Source organism: Sphaerodactylus townsendi, linkage group LG01 (assembly GCF_021028975.2).
Source record: "Sphaerodactylus townsendi isolate TG3544 linkage group LG01, MPM_Stown_v2.3, whole genome shotgun sequence".
Lineage (NCBI taxonomy): Eukaryota > Metazoa > Chordata > Lepidosauria > Squamata > Sphaerodactylidae > Sphaerodactylus > Sphaerodactylus townsendi.
In genome coordinates, this window is record NC_059425.1 from 191,672,293 (window position 1) to 191,689,229 (window position 16,937).

A 16,937-nucleotide genomic window follows, 5' to 3' on the forward strand; every position below is an offset into this window, starting at 1 on the left:
GAAGCCAGCAATGCCCCAGAGCAGGTGGCAGCGGAGTTGTTCTCTTTTGTTACCTTATCTTTTGTTAGCAAAGAAAGAAATGAGGGTTGTTTTCCCCCATAGCTGTGTAGCAGCCCTTGCAATGTAGCCACTCTCCCCCCTCTGAAGACATCACCTCATGGGGTGATCCATTGGGAGGAGTCACTGAGGGTCACGCATCTTCTGCGCTTCCCTTCCCTAAGCAAAAAGCTCGTTCCGGGGGTCACGGGAGGGACCCACTGAGGGAGGAGGGGCCGTTTTGTTCCTTTCCCTACCTTGCTGCAGCCCATTGACCTGCGTGGCTGTTACTTGATGTGGACCCTACAACTGCAGGAAAGAGGCCAGCAAGAAAGATCTGAAATAGCACTTTTGCCTCTGGGTAGCTGGACCTGGGCCAGGAAGTATTGGCTGGCTGCCCTCTTAGCACAACATCCTCTAAAAACTGATTTAAAAAACACCTACTGCTATTTTGCACTGTCATTTAATTTCATTTACTATCACAGCTGCCAGTTCTTTAGCTGGTTGTTGGCCTTTCATTACAATTCGAGCCTCACCCAGAGGACTAGGAAGTTGTAATGTATCCGTGTAGTTTTTGTGTGGATCCCAGCAGGGCTGCCTTCTGAATCTGACATACGTTAATTTTGTCGATTTGAAGATGTTTCAAGTGCTGCCCTTGTGTTTTAGGGATGGTGCCCAGAGTGCCAATTACTCATCAAGTACAACCAAGAGGCAGCTTATAAATACCTGGGCATTTTGCAGCTGAATAATATCAAGCACGGGCAAGTGAAGACTGTGGTCAGCAGAGAATACACCCAGAGGGGTCAGAAAAGTTTTGAAATCTATTATTATGGTTGATTTTGCAGCTGCCATTTCTTTAGCTGGTTGTTGGCCTTCCCTAACATTTTGAGCCTCACCCAGAGGCCTAGAAAGTTGTAATGTATCAGCATAGTATTTTTGATGTTTATTTTGTTGATCTGAAAATGTTTCGAGTGCTGTCCTGGTGTTTTGGAGAGGCACCCAGGTGCCGATTACCAGTGGGATGATCGCAGTTGGTTTGTGTCATCATTGCTGCATTCTGATTTTCAAATCGTGGTATTTAGTGACCTTCTCATGTTCTTCTGCGATGACCCTGCTGTTACAGGTACTGCTATGTCAATGATGGTCACTTTCTTGTCCTCAATAACTGTGATGTCCAGTGCAGTGGCATAGCACCAATGGGTGGTGGGGTGTGACGTCCCAGGTGGAGCCATGGCGGGGGCGTTCCGGGGCGGGGTGCGTGCCCTGGGTGCAGTTTCCCTTCACTCTGCCCCTGGTCCGGTGTATTATGTGCCAACACTTTGTCCATTTGGATTCAAAAGTCCCACAGGATCTTGACCTTCCCATTTTCTGTGACATTCTCTGGACAATGTTCCCACCAGTTTTTAGCTGTCCTAATGTTGTAACTCCTGCATAAGTTCCAGTGGATCATCTTGGCCACTGAGTTGTGCCTCTGTACTGAGTCTGGACAACCTTTTTGCAGCAGCTGAGAACATGATCTACAGTTTTGTCAGCTTCCTTGCAAAATCTGCACTTTATATCATCAGAATTTTTTTTTTATTCTGGCCTTAATTGTATTTGTTCTAATTGAGCAGTTGAAATCAGGGATTCAGTTTCCTTTTCCAATGTTCCAGTTGTCAATCACAGTCAGGTCTTTTCGTTGTCCACCTTGTCCTTGATCTTCTCCAGAAATTGGCCATCTGGAGCTTTGTTGTGCAAGCTTTCAGTCCTCATTTTAATCACATTTTTTTCTGTATTCTTGTTTGGTTTTCTGTGTCTTCAACAAATGTCTGTTCTTCACTCCAATCAATGCCTGTTCTTGACTTTCATTCACATAATTGACCAGAGTGTGTTTCTCCTCTTCCACTGTTTGCTTTACTTGCATTAACCCTCTGCTGCCAAATTTCCGGGGAAGGTATAGTCTATCAGTATCACTTTGTGGGTGTAAGACATAGTGTATTGTCATAAGCTTCCAAGTTTTTCTATCCAATTCATCCAAATCAGCCTGTCTCCAGTTTATGATTCCTGCGGTGTACCTGATGACGCTGTCAGGACCGAGCCTGTCAGTGCCAAATGGCAGGTAGGGCAGGGGGAGGCGGTGTACCATCCTCTGATATGGGGCAAAAGTCTGTTGTCTTCCCCTCGGCGCCGCAGGGTATCCTGGACACAGATCTTATCAAAGGAAGATGTGAACTGTTCCCAGGCTCACAATGCTTTGTAGTAAATGCTTTGTAGTTTGTAGGGGGGAGCTGAAGCCGTTTGGCTCGGTGGGAGGGGGCAACGGGATATAGGTGGTGGATTTGCGCGGGAATCGCCAGATTCCTCTTTGACATTGTTACCTATGCTCTGAATTAAAGGCTTTAGAACAAATCTACAGTTTCCGTGATTTCCAGATCCGAGGTTTGACAGACACGTATGGCCCAGGTGTTGATGGCCTTGATGGTATTCCCGCCGTTTAATTTAGATTTCAAAACTTTCTTGACCATCTGAGTGTATTCTCTGCTGACCACAGTCTTCACTTGCCCGTGCTTGATGCTATCCAGCTGCAAAATATCCAGGTATTTATAAGCTGCCTCTTGGTTGCACTTGACGAGTTGGCCATCAGGCATTTCTATGCTGTCCCTCTCGGTGATCTTGCCCCTCTTTAATGCCGCAGTGGCGCACTTTTCCAGGCCAAATTCCATTGAAATGTCTGTGCTGAATATTTGGACTGTGTTTACTAGTGACTAGATTCCTGTGTCTGACTTCCCGTACAGCTTCAAATCATCCATGTACAGCAAATGTGAGATTTTTCCTGAGTCTCTTTGCCCATTTGATATCCCAACTTTGTTTTCTATAAAATTACTGTTAGTGGGATTGAAATGTTTGTGCTGAACATTGAGACTGTGTTCACTAGTGACTGGATTTCTGTGTGTGATCTCCTATACTCCAATCTGGAGGAACTAGGTTTGATTCCCCGCTCTGCCACTTGAGCTGGGGAGGCTTATCTGGGGAATTCAGATTAACCTGTGCACTCCAACACATGCCAGCTGGGTGACCTTGGGCTAGTCACAGTTCTTTTGAGCTCTCTCAGCCCACCTACCTGACAGGGTGTTTGTTGTGAGGGGGAAGGGAAAGGAGTTTGTAAGCCCCTTTGAGTCTCCTTACAGGAGAGAAAGGGAGAATATAAATCCAAACTCTTCTTCTTCTCATCATATAGCAAATGTGAGATTTTTTCTGAATCTTTGGCCATTTGATGTCTTAACTTTGTTTTCTTTAAAATTACTGTTAGTGGGATCATGGCAATGATAAACAGTAAGGGCGATAGTGAATCACCGTGGAAAATTCCTCACTTAATGTTCCATAGTTTTCATTTCCAACTGTCAGTTCTAGATTTCCACTGTCTTCCTCAACTGCTCTTCAGTGAATAACTCAAATGTTTTCACTTGGACACCAATTGTTTCTAAGCATTTCATGATCCAACTATGGAGTCGAATGCCTTCTTGTAATCGATCCAGACCTTATGCAAATTCGTTCTTTGATTCTTGCAGTTCTCCATTACCATTTTGTCTATCAGGAGTTGATCTTTTGTACCCTTGCTCCTTCTTTTGTTCCCTTTCTGCTCTACCGGCAGGATGCTATTTGCCTCCAAGTAGTCCATGATGTTATCTGTCGTTATGCCTGTGAACAATTTGAGCAATGTGGGCAAACGTGTTATTGGCCTGTAGTTTCCAGGTGTTATTCCTTTGGCTGGATCTTTCTGAATCAAGTATGTCTTCCCAGTTGTTAGCCATTTATCGATTTCACCATTTTGCATGATTTCTTTTTCAATAATCCTGCTGTCACCAGGTACCGCTATGTTGATGACAGTCACTTTCTTGTCCTCAATCACTGTAATGTAATGTCTGCTAACTGAGTTAAAATAAAGCCTCTACTGAGGAAAATATACCAAGTGATTGTTCTGATTGGCTGTTGTTTTTGAGTGGCAGCTTTTGAGCATGTCTGAGCATGCCCAGTGTCCCGTGTTTTGATCGACTGTTGTTTTTGAATGGCAGCTGCGAGCACCTGTGAGCTTGCCCAGCATCCCGCATTCTGATTGGCTGTTGTTTTTGAGTGGCAGCTTGAATGAATGTCAGGCGGGGAGATCAAGAGGCTGGGCAGGGAAGTCCTGCTCCTGATTGGTTTTTGCATGGTAGGAGGCACAAGCAGGGTCACACCAGGATTTTAAAAAAGAACCTCCAAACTGGCGATTTTTGAAAATTCTGGGCTAAGCTAAATATTGCGGGGCAACTCTGGGGCAGACCCTGTGCAACTTCGGGAACTGTGCAGAATTCCAAACTTCACAGGGAAATTTTCCATGCTCACCCCAGGATATTTTGACTGTGCAAAAATGGCCTATCAGTGGAGGAAGATAGAGAAACATGACAATAGCAGCAGCTGAATAACATCTGGACTGAGGAGCTGTTCTTCCTCTGTTCTTGGCTGATGACCAGGGGCCCTCCGGAACCAGCACCCATCAAAAAATTGGAGCGCACTTTGTTCTTTGGTTTGGTTCCATTTGCTTATTTAAATATTATTTCATTAGCTGCTTTGGGTCCTGATGGGGAAGAAAATCAGAACAAACATACTGCATCTCAAAACTTCAGCAAAAGCTTTCACTTCTTGTTTGGTGGGGCAGCATTGTTCTTGAAAACATATCAGAATTTATACAGAACAATTTCAATTGCAAACTGAACAGAGCAAATATAAAAAGACCCAAAGCACTTTCTCAGGGTCTTTGAGGGCGTGAGTTCCCTCTGGACCAAACACCACACAATGTGAATAAAATATATGTTTTTATTTAATCTAAAGTAAGCAAAGTCAACAGCATCGACAACTGCATTCACAAAATAGACAGAAAAATATTTGAAAGGCCCAGCAATACCAGCAACAAGACTGAAAGTCCTGAGATAGGCCAGTCGGTGATGTTCATAGTTGCGCAGCCTTGGTTTCATAGAAGCAAGCAGAATAGTTCTCCAAAGTTAGGAACAATAGTCCATATCAAAGCACAGGCAGGAAAAATACCAATTGCAGCATGTGCTAACAAGCCAAATAAAAAACTGTGCCTCATAGAACATTGCAAAGCATTATAGGCAAGGCTATTATTCATCCAATAAGATCACTGCTACTAATTAATACAACTGCCAAATGTTATCTAAACTACTGGCAGGTGCCCCCCCCCCCATTACAAAGCGCCAAAGGAATGCTGAGGCAATTATCTCTTAACTGTGTTTGTGACCTTAGGGAGCTGAGTACCTCTCTTTTCAAGCTGTCTCTACTGAAATGAAACAGACACAAATTTTACTTCATTGAAATCCTTAACAAAATGGCTACAATTATGCTAAGTTAATAAACACATTTCTATTAAAATGCCCTTTCTTTATAGCAAGGGTTAAACCCTTTTCTGTTGCAAGGATAATCCCAGTAATTGTGCGTGTGTGTGTGCGCGTGTGTGTGTGTGTGTGTGTGTGTGTGTGTGTGTGTGTGTGTGTGTGTGTGTGTGTGTGTGTGTGTGGGCCATCAAGTCACAGCTGACTTATGGCAACCCCATAGATGTTTCAAGGCAAGTCACGTTTGGAGGTGGTTTGCCGTGGTCTGCTTCTGCCCATCCGAATACTAGCCTGGGTTGACCTGGATTAGCTTCTGAGATCTGACAAAATCAGGCTAGCCTCGTGTAACAAACTGAGTCCATACAATAGAATCTTCTTGGAAAACAGAAAGATCTTTATTAAAATGGCTAGATTCATCCAGAGTCCTTGCAAGAACGGATTATCAAAGTACAGAAAGACTTCAAGAGAACTCTGGCCCGGCCCACTCAGACAGATTCACGCCAGGCCAGGCCAGTCTGGGAAGAGCGCCAAGCAGAGAGAACACAAACATCAAAACCTACCACTAACCTCAGCATTCCAATCTCCTCTTCACACCTTGGGCTGCACAGGTCAGGGCCCTGGTAGTGTAGGTGTGGTTAAGTTCCTTATATCTCAGATGACAAAATCGCTTTAAAGAATGGAACAAGCATTTGTAAATCCATCTGTATTCCATCAGTTTCCAGCAGAGACTAAGAGTGAAACAGCCGTGGGTTGAGGCGGCTTCCGTGCATTCTGGAAGGTGGGCTGCTTTCCCCGCAGGTCTTGCCCTCAGGTTCTGAAGAGCAGCCTGTCTATCAGGGTCTTTCACTCCTCCCATTTCTCAGTATTTTCATTTCTGCAAAAATCTTGCAGTGGACTTGCTTGCTTCCATAACTCTCAAAGAACTAGTCTTAGTTTGACCCCAAGATGCTCTTATCCTTGGTAGATAATTGATCAGTCACAATTTTAGAAATGAAGAAACAGCTATACGTGCTACAATTATGAGAGGAGAATCAAGCCGACAGAGAATCGGGCTCCCAGCCCAACTGGCGATTGGGGACACAAGCGACATACTACAGGTTACAAAGGCGGCAGGAACCCCCAAGCCAGAGAAGTGCATTGTCACTGCAGAAACCACAGCCCCGTTTGATGCCAGGGGCGCTACCTGACACCCAGCTGAAGAGCCCCCTGCCCTTGCACTTCTCAGGATCCTTGCACGGGGAGAGGGAAATGGACTCCAAGCCTCCCTCCCTCCAGCAAGGACTGGCTTTACGGCAGCCTCATCCCCACCCCACTTCATTGGGCTGAGGGTTTGCCTCCATTGAATGCCAGCAGGGCACGCACACCTCTGCGTAATGCATCTGGCATCAATGAATTAGAGTTGGGGGGGAGCAGGATCATTTGGGAGATGGTGGGATGTGCGGCCAAGTCGCAGCTGACTTACAGCAACCCTGGAAGGGTTTGAAGCAGTGGTGGGATTCAGCCGGTTTGCACCACTTCTTGCAAACAACCATTTGTTAAATTATTTGAATCCCACCACTGGTTTAAAGGCAAGAGGCGAGAAGGAGTGGTTTGCCGTCACACAGCAACCCTGGACTTGTCAGGACCAACCGGCCCACCTGCTGAGATCCAGCACGGTCCGGATGGCCTGGGCAGAACAGCAGCCTTGGAAGCCAGGAAGGAAGCCGCCTTGAAGTTTGAACACAACTGTAGGAACAGTTTTCTGCGAGAGCCTCCCCCCTCCCTCTATGGCAACACCAGGGGTGTGTGTGTGTGTGGAGAAAGCGTCTATATTAGCTTAACTGAAGCCATTTTGGTTGTAAGTTCTCATTAAGTAGTTCTCAAAATAATTGCCTATCTTTGGCTTCTCCCTTGCTTTTCCAAGCTGATACCAAGTAGCGGTCACTGCCCGGCTGCATGAAGTTTTCTTAACGGTTGAAACTTCAATAAACCCTCATGTCCGGCACCTGATAACAATGATGATTCACACCAACTGTCTCTGTTAGTTGGCACTAACCCTTGATTGGTTTCCTAATGTCACCTGATGACATCTCTAACCCTAACCTGATGACATCTCTATAACTGTATCAGTTAATCTTTTTCCCGCCTGTAGCTGCAGACATTGTGATCATGTCATTCTGCTTGCTAGAGCTTTTTGAATAATTTTCCTGCTTGCTATTGGGCTTAACAGCTATGCTACCATGGATATGTTTTATGCTTTGATTTTATTTGGTTCAATTGTTTTGATGTTGCTGGCTCTTATACAACTGATCGCATGCACTCTATGCCAGAGCTCCGCAGTTTGTTGAATGAGTGCTGAATTCAATATACTTCAAAAAATGTTTTAAAGGGCCTTTTTGCCTCCGAGTCGTGCGTGCCTTCAAAATCCTAGCCCACGTTGAAGGGAGACCGGTCAGCTCTTCCTCCACGGGGGGCATTTGGGACTGCGAGGGGGGGGGGCAGGGAAATTGTGCAGAACGGATGGAATTTTGCGGTTTTGCAAGTTTCTGTGACAACTCAGTCATAAAAGGGTTAACTATGTAAACAAGTTGCTGAAGTCACTGTTTATGACATGATTTATTGATGAGCTGATGGTCAGTCAGATAGCCATTGCTTATATGCTAGTGAGAAAGTACATCTGAAGTTATAAAGTTAACTCTATTTCTTTGTTTGAGAAATGACACCACCAGTACAAGACAGCAGATAGGTACCAAGATGTAATCAAATGTACAGTAATGCAGATGTGTAACAGGAAAGAAAGGATTTCTTATTTTATCTCCATGTAATAGTTAGTAAACTGATATACAAAAAAGCAACTGAGAATCTGTCTCTTCTATTCTACTCTACCAATACACACACACACACACACACACACACACACACACACACACACACACACACACACACACACACACACACACACACACACACACACACACACACACACACACACACACACACACACACACACACACACACGGAAGTCCGTGGAAGCCTTAGGTCAACCCAAACCATTGAATTAACAAAGAATGGTGAAATGTTATTGTTTGAAATATATTCGTTTCCTTTAGCAGGAAGCCAGTCTTCAAAGAGATGAAGCAAAGGCCCCGCACTCCAGCATGGCTCAGGGTCACTGTCTCCCCTTCCCATCATTTGCTGCCATGTCAGATAAAATTCTAGACTTTTCCATTGCAAAACCCTGAATTTTGTAATTAGGGAATTCATGCAATCCTATGTAGAGTTCCTCAAGCCTGAGAGGTTGCTGTTTTCAGTGAGCTTTGCCTGCAGTAACTTCAATCATGTAACTAACCTGGTTCTTCCAGAGCCATCTGGGACCTCTTGGGAAGCAGCATAAAGTTCTTCAAGGCTCTCACTTACCACAGCTGACAGAAAAATCATCATTGACCTTGTTTGTTCTTTGCAACCCTCTGGAATTTTTTACTTTAAAATATCTCACTATTTCAGGTACAGACTAACTTGCCTCTTCTCAAGTGTTAAAGCTCTTTCAGGGCTCTTTAAATTAATGCAGAGTGCTGTACTAGCCTAAAACAGAAGTCAGTGTGCTGTGGGCAGGGTGGGTGTGATGGGCTGGGAGCTTCAACTTCTGCATCCTGCTCTGACTGACTTGTTGCCTACTTTTGTATCAGAGCCAGCATCAGAATACTGCCAGGGCAGGGGCTTTACTGTCAGCCAGCCCCTTCAATGCCATTTTCTCTTGATTTTCTGCTCTCGCTATATGGCCCCATGCCTATACATTTCCCTGAGCTCCCGGCTCCCTGGAGCCTCCTCATACATTCCCTGAGCCCTCGGTCTTGAGCCCTCATGTGCCATTTCCCTGAGCCCTCGGTCTTGAGCCCTCATGTGCCATTTCCCTGAGCCCTCGCCCTTGAGCCCTCATGTGCCATTTCCCTGAGCCCTCGCCCTTGAGCCCTCATGTGCCATTTCCCTGAGCCCTTGCTTCGCCACCCACACATTCAGCCGTGCATATTGCCTCGTGCCATCAGGTGAAGGTAATGGTGAGCAGAGGTAGCAAGAGGGCTTGTGAACAGGGTCAGTAGGAATGCACAGATAATTAGTGTGGCACATGAGTGAATGGGGTGAAGGGAGCCCCGAGAACTCTCTGCCCAGGGCTCCCCAGCATCTGGAACCGCTCTTGGTTTGTAGAACCATTTCCTGCATTGTTGGATGTATCCTGTCCTGTCTGATACCATTTTTGCACCGTTTCTGGCTTTTGTGATTCAGGTCATGAGGTCCTATTGCGTTACATGTCTTATACTATTTAATGTCAGAGGTTTCCACAGGCTCCAAATGGTTGAGGATACTGCTCTAGGACCTGAAAATGAAACCAAAAGCAAAGACTTTGGATGCTAGAGTGCACATCCCATAACTGTCCTATTAGTTAATCCTATGTACCTTTTCAAAAGTTTAGCAGGGAGAAGTAATGCCAAAAAAACCCTTTTAACTCCTCAAGCAAGTACAACCCACTTAAGCAAGAACCAGCAAGTCTTGTAGCTGCTTATCTTCCAGAATATGAAACTTCCCCCTAGTCCCAGTCCCTCCTACATGTCGGCGCAGAAGGGTCGTGGCTCTCTTGGAGTCTGTCACTTCCTATGCTCTTTGCCCAGTCACCCTTTTGAATGACCACGGATGGATGGAAACATGACATGACTCTCCTGTCCCGTGGAGTCAGCGCAAGCAATTTGCAAAGCCCGGCTGCAGCCATGATGAGTCCGTTATCTCACGACTCTCTGAGTAGACGGTTGTTCTACAGCAAACAGCTATTTTCCTGCAGTCATGTATGAACAAATGCTAGCAGAAAAAAGGCACAAGGAGTCCCTCAGCTGCAAGTCACCACCTCATTTCCCAGCTCTATGTACATATTTCAGTCTCCAGAAAAAGACAGAGAGGGAGAGATGGAAGGACTCCTCCATGAATCCACAAGTGGCTTCAAATAAGCACTCTGGGCGTGTTCATGCAATGCTTCAGCACATGAACATGTTACCGCCCAGGAAAATAGTCAAAATATTTTCCTGAGTCGAGTTACCTGACTACACTGACTTCAGGTCAGGACACAGAGACCTGTGTGGTTCAGAAGCCTCCATAAGGCTTGCAAAAGACATATATCTGTGATTGTGCCAATGTTATATGGCTTCCCTCTTGCCTCTGCCCTTTTAAGATGTAATGAAAGCCCCTTTAGTGTTGAATTTATGATTTGCCTGCTGTTTAGGATTATATTTTGACTAGGTTCTCCAGTTGATTTAAGGTTTTGTTATTGTTAATTTAGGAAATTCTTATGTGCTTGTACTGTATTAAAGACTCTCGAAGGTTTTCTCCAATGTTTAAGGATAGAAATGTTATTTTTGATATTTGGGTTTGTTAGTAAAAGCAGTAGCCTGTAGAGGCTGATATTAAGGGACAAGGAAGTTAGCCCTGGAATTCAGCTTAGACCCACACCCAGCCGACTCCTTAGCAAAGACAAAGACCCCTTTGGTTTGGCAAATTAAATCTGATGGCAGCACCCAGAGGTCCCAGCCGTTGGAAAACGTGTCGGGATCACAATTGGACAGTTTGAACTCTCCTTTGTTGCAGAACTGAGGCGTGGGAGCCTCAGGTTGTAACTGAAGGAAATAGCCCCTCTGATAACAGAGATAACTGGGTGCGGCAGCAGGCCCACCCAGTTCTCTGCTCTCCTTTCAGCACCACTGCAAAGTCTCACGGGAAGACGCTTGACAGCGAGATTTTGTGATTCCATTCACAAAAGTTGTAATTGTATCTTTCTTTTGTATTGATGTTTCTTTATTGGTGTTCGGTAAGGGACCTGCCCCCTTACCTGCCCCCTTTACCTGCCCCCTTGCCCCTTTTGATGTGTGTGTATAAAAGTTATTGCGCTTGGTTACGAGAGCGCGATTCTCCTGCCCGAGCTGTCACCACCACTTCCAAATAAAATACTTTGCTTTGAAGAACACTGGCTTCCTGCGTCTCATTACGTTGCCTGAGCTGAAATCACTTAATGTTACCCAAGCAGCAGCAGTAACACACACACAAAGCTGTCTTCTATTGAGTAAGGCCTTTTGGTCCATCAAGGTCAGTTTTGAAGATCCTCTGAAGATGCCAGCCACAGATGCAGGTGAAACGTCAGGAGAAAATACTACTGGAACACGGCCACACAGCTCAGAAACCCCACAATGATTCCAGCCGTGAAAGCCTTTGACAATACAAGGTCAGTTTTGTCTACACAGGTGGGCAGGGCCTCTCCAGGGCCAAAGGCCGAGCTCTTTCACCTCAACTCCTATCTGATCCTTTTAACTGGAGATGCTGAGGACTGAACCTGTGACCTTTTGAAGGTGTGAGTAAATGCCTGAGAGCCTCTCCGTTTCGGGCACCACTTTTATGGCTTGAATCTGTAGAAGCTGTCTCACTGCTGCCATGGTCCTTGCCGCTTTGTCGGGTATGTTGCTGACGGGTGAAGGGAAAGACCACTGCTTGGGCACTTGGGCAAATTTTATGAGATAGCCGGTGGCCACCACCTCTCGGGCCCATCGGTCGACATGATTTCCAGTCCAGAGGCGGGAAAAATGCAGCAGGTGACCCCCGACTGACACATGTGGGTAGTCATTCTCCTGAGCCGCAGGCAGCCACTCCCTGTTAAAGTTACCCATAAGTTCGTATTGCTGCTACCACACAGATTGGCTTTGCAAATGGAAGGCCATCACTATGCCATCAAGTTCAAGAAATTGGTACAGACTGGAGTAGGTAGCAAGTTTGTGCCTCCCCAGCCAAGCAGTGGCATACCGCTCTTCGCCCACGGGGACGGGTGGTGGTGGTGGTCAGATGACCCCAGGCTCAACGATTGGGGGGGGGGCAAAATCGCTCCCCCTCCCCTGTGCCCGAACTGGGTCGACGCAGGGGGAGGCGCCTAAAGAAAGCCTGTTGCCGGCCTGCAGGGGGGCGGGGCGCGGAAGGTGCCTGGAGAAGGCTTGTCCTGGGGCACCGTTCCCCTTCCATTGGCCCCTGCAGCCAAGCCCTTGGCCGTGATGGCTCTGCCTTCTGGGGCAGCCATGTTGTTGTTGTTGTGCCTTCCAGCCTGTCAGGATTCCGAAGGTGTCTGCAGGCTCAAAAAGATTGAGGACCCCTATCTGAGTGGACTATAAATAAAATGCAGATCGTATCATATCTCATTAAGACTCAACGAGATAAGCATCCTATAAACAGTTCATGGTAGTTGGCAACTACCTATATTCGAACAACTATCGTATCACATCTAAACTGAACCTGTTTTGTCTACCAGAGCTTGCATGACCAAGATTAATTTGATGTATTTTATCGTACTGGGGATTAAGCTTTCTCTGGAGCTGCAACTTTGCGAAGGAGAAAGTGGCATATTTACAGCTCTGTTTGAAAACGTGTCTTCCAGTGTTAAACACCTAGCTTTAAATATTATGCTTATGTTAATAACATTCGTCTTGGTCCTAAACAGAACGTTTGCCAGCATTGCGATTATAGCGGTGTCAGAAATAAAGAAATCCAATTCTGATCTTTGTTTATAAATAAAATGAAACTGTATTTTATTCTTCCGTAATTATAGAAATAATGTTTATATTATGTAGAAGATAGGATTTGTTCTGTATTAGTGTACACTCCACTTTCTCAAAGCAGAAATGCTGGTGAAAGCCCAGCCCTGCCCCACCTTAGTAATCCCCTTTTCATTCACAAACTGAGACCAGTTCTGCAACAAAGGGAACTCTGGAAGACGGACATCAGCCTGCCCTGATCTCATCACCTAGCAGATAAGGGGTGCTGCACCCTTAGGTTTTGTTTTCCCGATCGCTTCACCCAGCTAATCCTTTGTGTTTTTTCCCGCCTTGGATTTGACCGCGCCCACGTCAGCGCCTCGCTCTGGATCTGCCATGAAATTCAAGAAGGGACTGCCCTCTGGAATGTAATTGGTTCTTCTTTTTGTTAATGAATGGTGGTGGCTTGTACTGTGGTCTCCCGGTTTTCCCGGCGGGAGAAAAGTGTTTAAAATGCCTTGTAAAGCTGCTTGGCAGCGCAGTCGCTGTGGAACAGAGGTGCTGCCACTTAGGTCAGCATCTCAATAAAGAATTCTTGCTGTTTTACCATACTCGTTTCTGTTCCTCTGCACTACCGAGAGCTGGAATCACATTGAATCATTAAAAGTTACCCTGGTAGCGCGGTAACAGCTACAGTGGCATGAAGCTGCCAGAAGACCCCTTCCAGTCTGGCGGCCGTCTGTCTTGGCGAGCCCCTCTCGGCAGGCGTGCCCACCCTTGGCAAGGGCCCTTCTCCCCAGGACCTGCAAACCAAACGGTGAGTGCCGCCCAGGTTTTGCTTGCCGGGCTGGAGCGTCAGGAGAATGGGGCACGGCAGGCTCACAGGCAGGGTCACTCGAGGGCGGCGAATTACTGCAGAGCATCCAGACCAACCGAGAGAAAGCAAAGCAAGAATCAGGCAAACCATTCCCCTGGCCTCGTGAACACGCCGGCACCACCAGCTGGGATGTGTCTACACCGTTCAGTGCAATCTGCCCAGGAATGCGCTCAAAATTGCTGCACCCATCTGCTTCACTCCTCACACATAAGGGTGCACGTGTGCTCCATTGCCCCCGGGATCATTGTGAGAGCAGCAGAGGCGCAGTGGTTACGAGCAGGTGCATTCTAATCTGGAGGAACCGGGTTTGATTCCCCGCTCTGACACTTAAGATGCGGAGGCTTATCTGGGGAATTCAGATTAGCCTGCGCTCTCCCACACACGCCAGCTGGGTGACCTTGGGCTAGTCACAGCTTTTCAGAGCTCTCTCAGCCCCACCCACCTCAGAGGGTGTTTGTTGGGGGAGGAGGGAAAGAAGCTTGTAAGCCACCTTGAGTCTTCTCACAGAAGAGAAAGGGGGATATAAATCCAAATTCCTCCTCCTCCTCTTAAATTTGCCACCCCCCTTTTTCTCTGCTTCTACACCTGCAGTACCTGCACCTCAGAAGTAACCCATGAAGAGAAGGATGAGGAAAGAAAAATAACTGCATGGTGTCCAAAAGTGTCCTAATGGACTATTTATTTATTTAAACGTTTATTCATGACTAAATAGCGTGTCAGGTAGGATGACCATGAGTAGCTGAAAACCACGTGGGGAAGGCAGAGCTCTGAATGGCTACAGTGGGGGATTCAGGTAGCTCCCTCAAGGTGGGCTCAGCCTTCCGTCCTTCCAAGGTCAGTAAAATGAGTACCCAGCTTGCTGGGGGTCAAGTGTAGATATCTGGGGAAGCCAGGCAATGGCAAACCACCCCATTAATGTGGTCTGACTAGTAAATGTCGTGATGTGCCCCCCCCCCCCCCCCGGGCCAGGGATGACCCGATGCTTTACCTTTTCAAAATAGTTTTATGAGCTCTGAAAAACCAAACAGTTGTTTTGAATTGTACACTGCTTTGAATGGAAAGGTGTCATGTAAAATGTATCCAATAAATAAAACTAAAACTGTTCTCATAAGTAAAAACAAAACAGTAAACACTGAGAGATTGTAAGGAAAAGTTGAGATAATCCAAAGCAAATTAATGTGGTCTTATTTTCCATTTCAAATGGTTGAAATTTCGCTATGCATCTATAATGTAAGAATTTGTATTCTCAAGGCCAACTAAAATTATCTCCTCCTCTGTCCCCCTTGGTAATAATATTTTATTTAAAAATATAAGAGTAGCTTTGCTGGTGTACACTAAATAAAATCCATAACCCAATATTCTGTTTGCAACAAAGGGTTGTATCGACCTCCCCCGCCCCCCCAAACCATCTGACTTCCAGAAGTGAACAGCCTCCGACCCCAGCCCACTTAGCCATCCGGGATAATGGTCGTTGATTGATTTTTCCTGCAGGATTTGTCTAATCCCTTTGGAGATGTTTCACTGATTTCTTTTTAAATGCAAGTTTGCTGTGCAAGATCAACCAAGCACTCAGAGGCTGCGGAAGAAGACGGAGGGACGGGCGGGCAGGCGGGGCTGGCTTTTCACCTTCTATGCTGTCAGTGAATGAAAAGTCCCAGGAGCTATTTGGGATGCTACAGAAAGGGAGGGCAGGAAACAGGATGCAAGTAAGAACTCTTGAATTGTTGAATAGCACCAGCAATGGGGACCCCCAACCATGTGCTGCTTCTAGTATTGGCCAAATATTTTTCAGAAATGAGTGGGGCCAGGTAGGGCTTCTGCCCAGCAAGGCTTCTGAGAGTTCATTGGCCGTGCAGATTTTTTTAAATGTTACCTTGGTGGAAGCTGCCTCCACAAGAAGGGCCTACTACACTCTGTTGCTGAAGTTGAGCTGTGGCAATCTTTTTGTGGCTGGCCTCACCTCCTGTGGCAGCCATTTTGTTGCTGCCCCCATCATGCCATAATTCCAAATGTGCCCGAAGGCCCAAAAAGGTTGGCGAGCCCTGAGTGAAAAAAAATCCCTGCCCCAAGGAGCATACAATCTCACATTTGAGGCACAAGACACAACATGGGAATGGGGGCGGGGGGGAGGGCAGTGAAGACACAAATTAACAGGGGAAGAAGGTGGGACCCTTTCAGGTGCATGTATAAGGCCCAGAACAAGAAAATGGGGTTTGAAGTGTACACAAGCCATAAAGGAATGGATCAAGACCACATGAGGCTTTGAAGACAAAAATGAGCACCTTGTGCTGTATCTGTGTACAGACAGGAAGCCAAAATCCCTGTTCACGTGAGTCAGTGAACACACACATCTACAACCTCCATCTACATCCATGCACCTGTTTGTAAGAAAAAGTCAATATGCATTCACTTGACAAAAGACACTGGGTACTGGGATCTGAAGAAAGTTCGTGGTTTAAATCAGCTGTACTTGTGTTGGATGTATCGTGAGATTTACTTGACACACATATAAAGAAAAATCAAGTGTACGCTTCCACAGATTGAACATATTCATTATAACTTGTGAATAGAGTGCAGGAGAGTTTCATGCAGGCAAAAGAATGAGAGAAGGACGTTTATTTTAGCAGAAATATTTCACAACCCCAGACTCAAGAGAGTTGTGAAGGGAGTGCTTGTCAGGGCAGAGTCTTCTCAAAGGTGGCCCCACTGTTCATAGAACAGGCTCCCAGTTGAACCCATCAGTATTTGATCTGCAGATATTGTTACCGCCAGGAAAATAGCCAAAATATTTTCCTGAGTCGAGTTACTTGACTACACTGGCTCCAGGTCAGCACACAGAGACCTGTGTGGTTCAGAGGCCTCCATAAGGCTTGCAAAGGACATATATATGTGACTATGCCAATGTTTTACATGGTTTCCCTCTTGCCTTTGCCCCTTTTTGGATATAATGAAAGCCCTTTAGTGTTGAATTTACTATTTGCCCAATGTCTAGGTTTATATTTTAGCTAGGTTTTCCAGTTGATTTAAGGTTTTGTTATTGTTATTGTTAATTTAGGATATTCTTGCTCTATAAGTATATGCGCTTCAGTACTTTCTTTCTAAAAGGTTTTCTCTAATATTTTAGTTTAG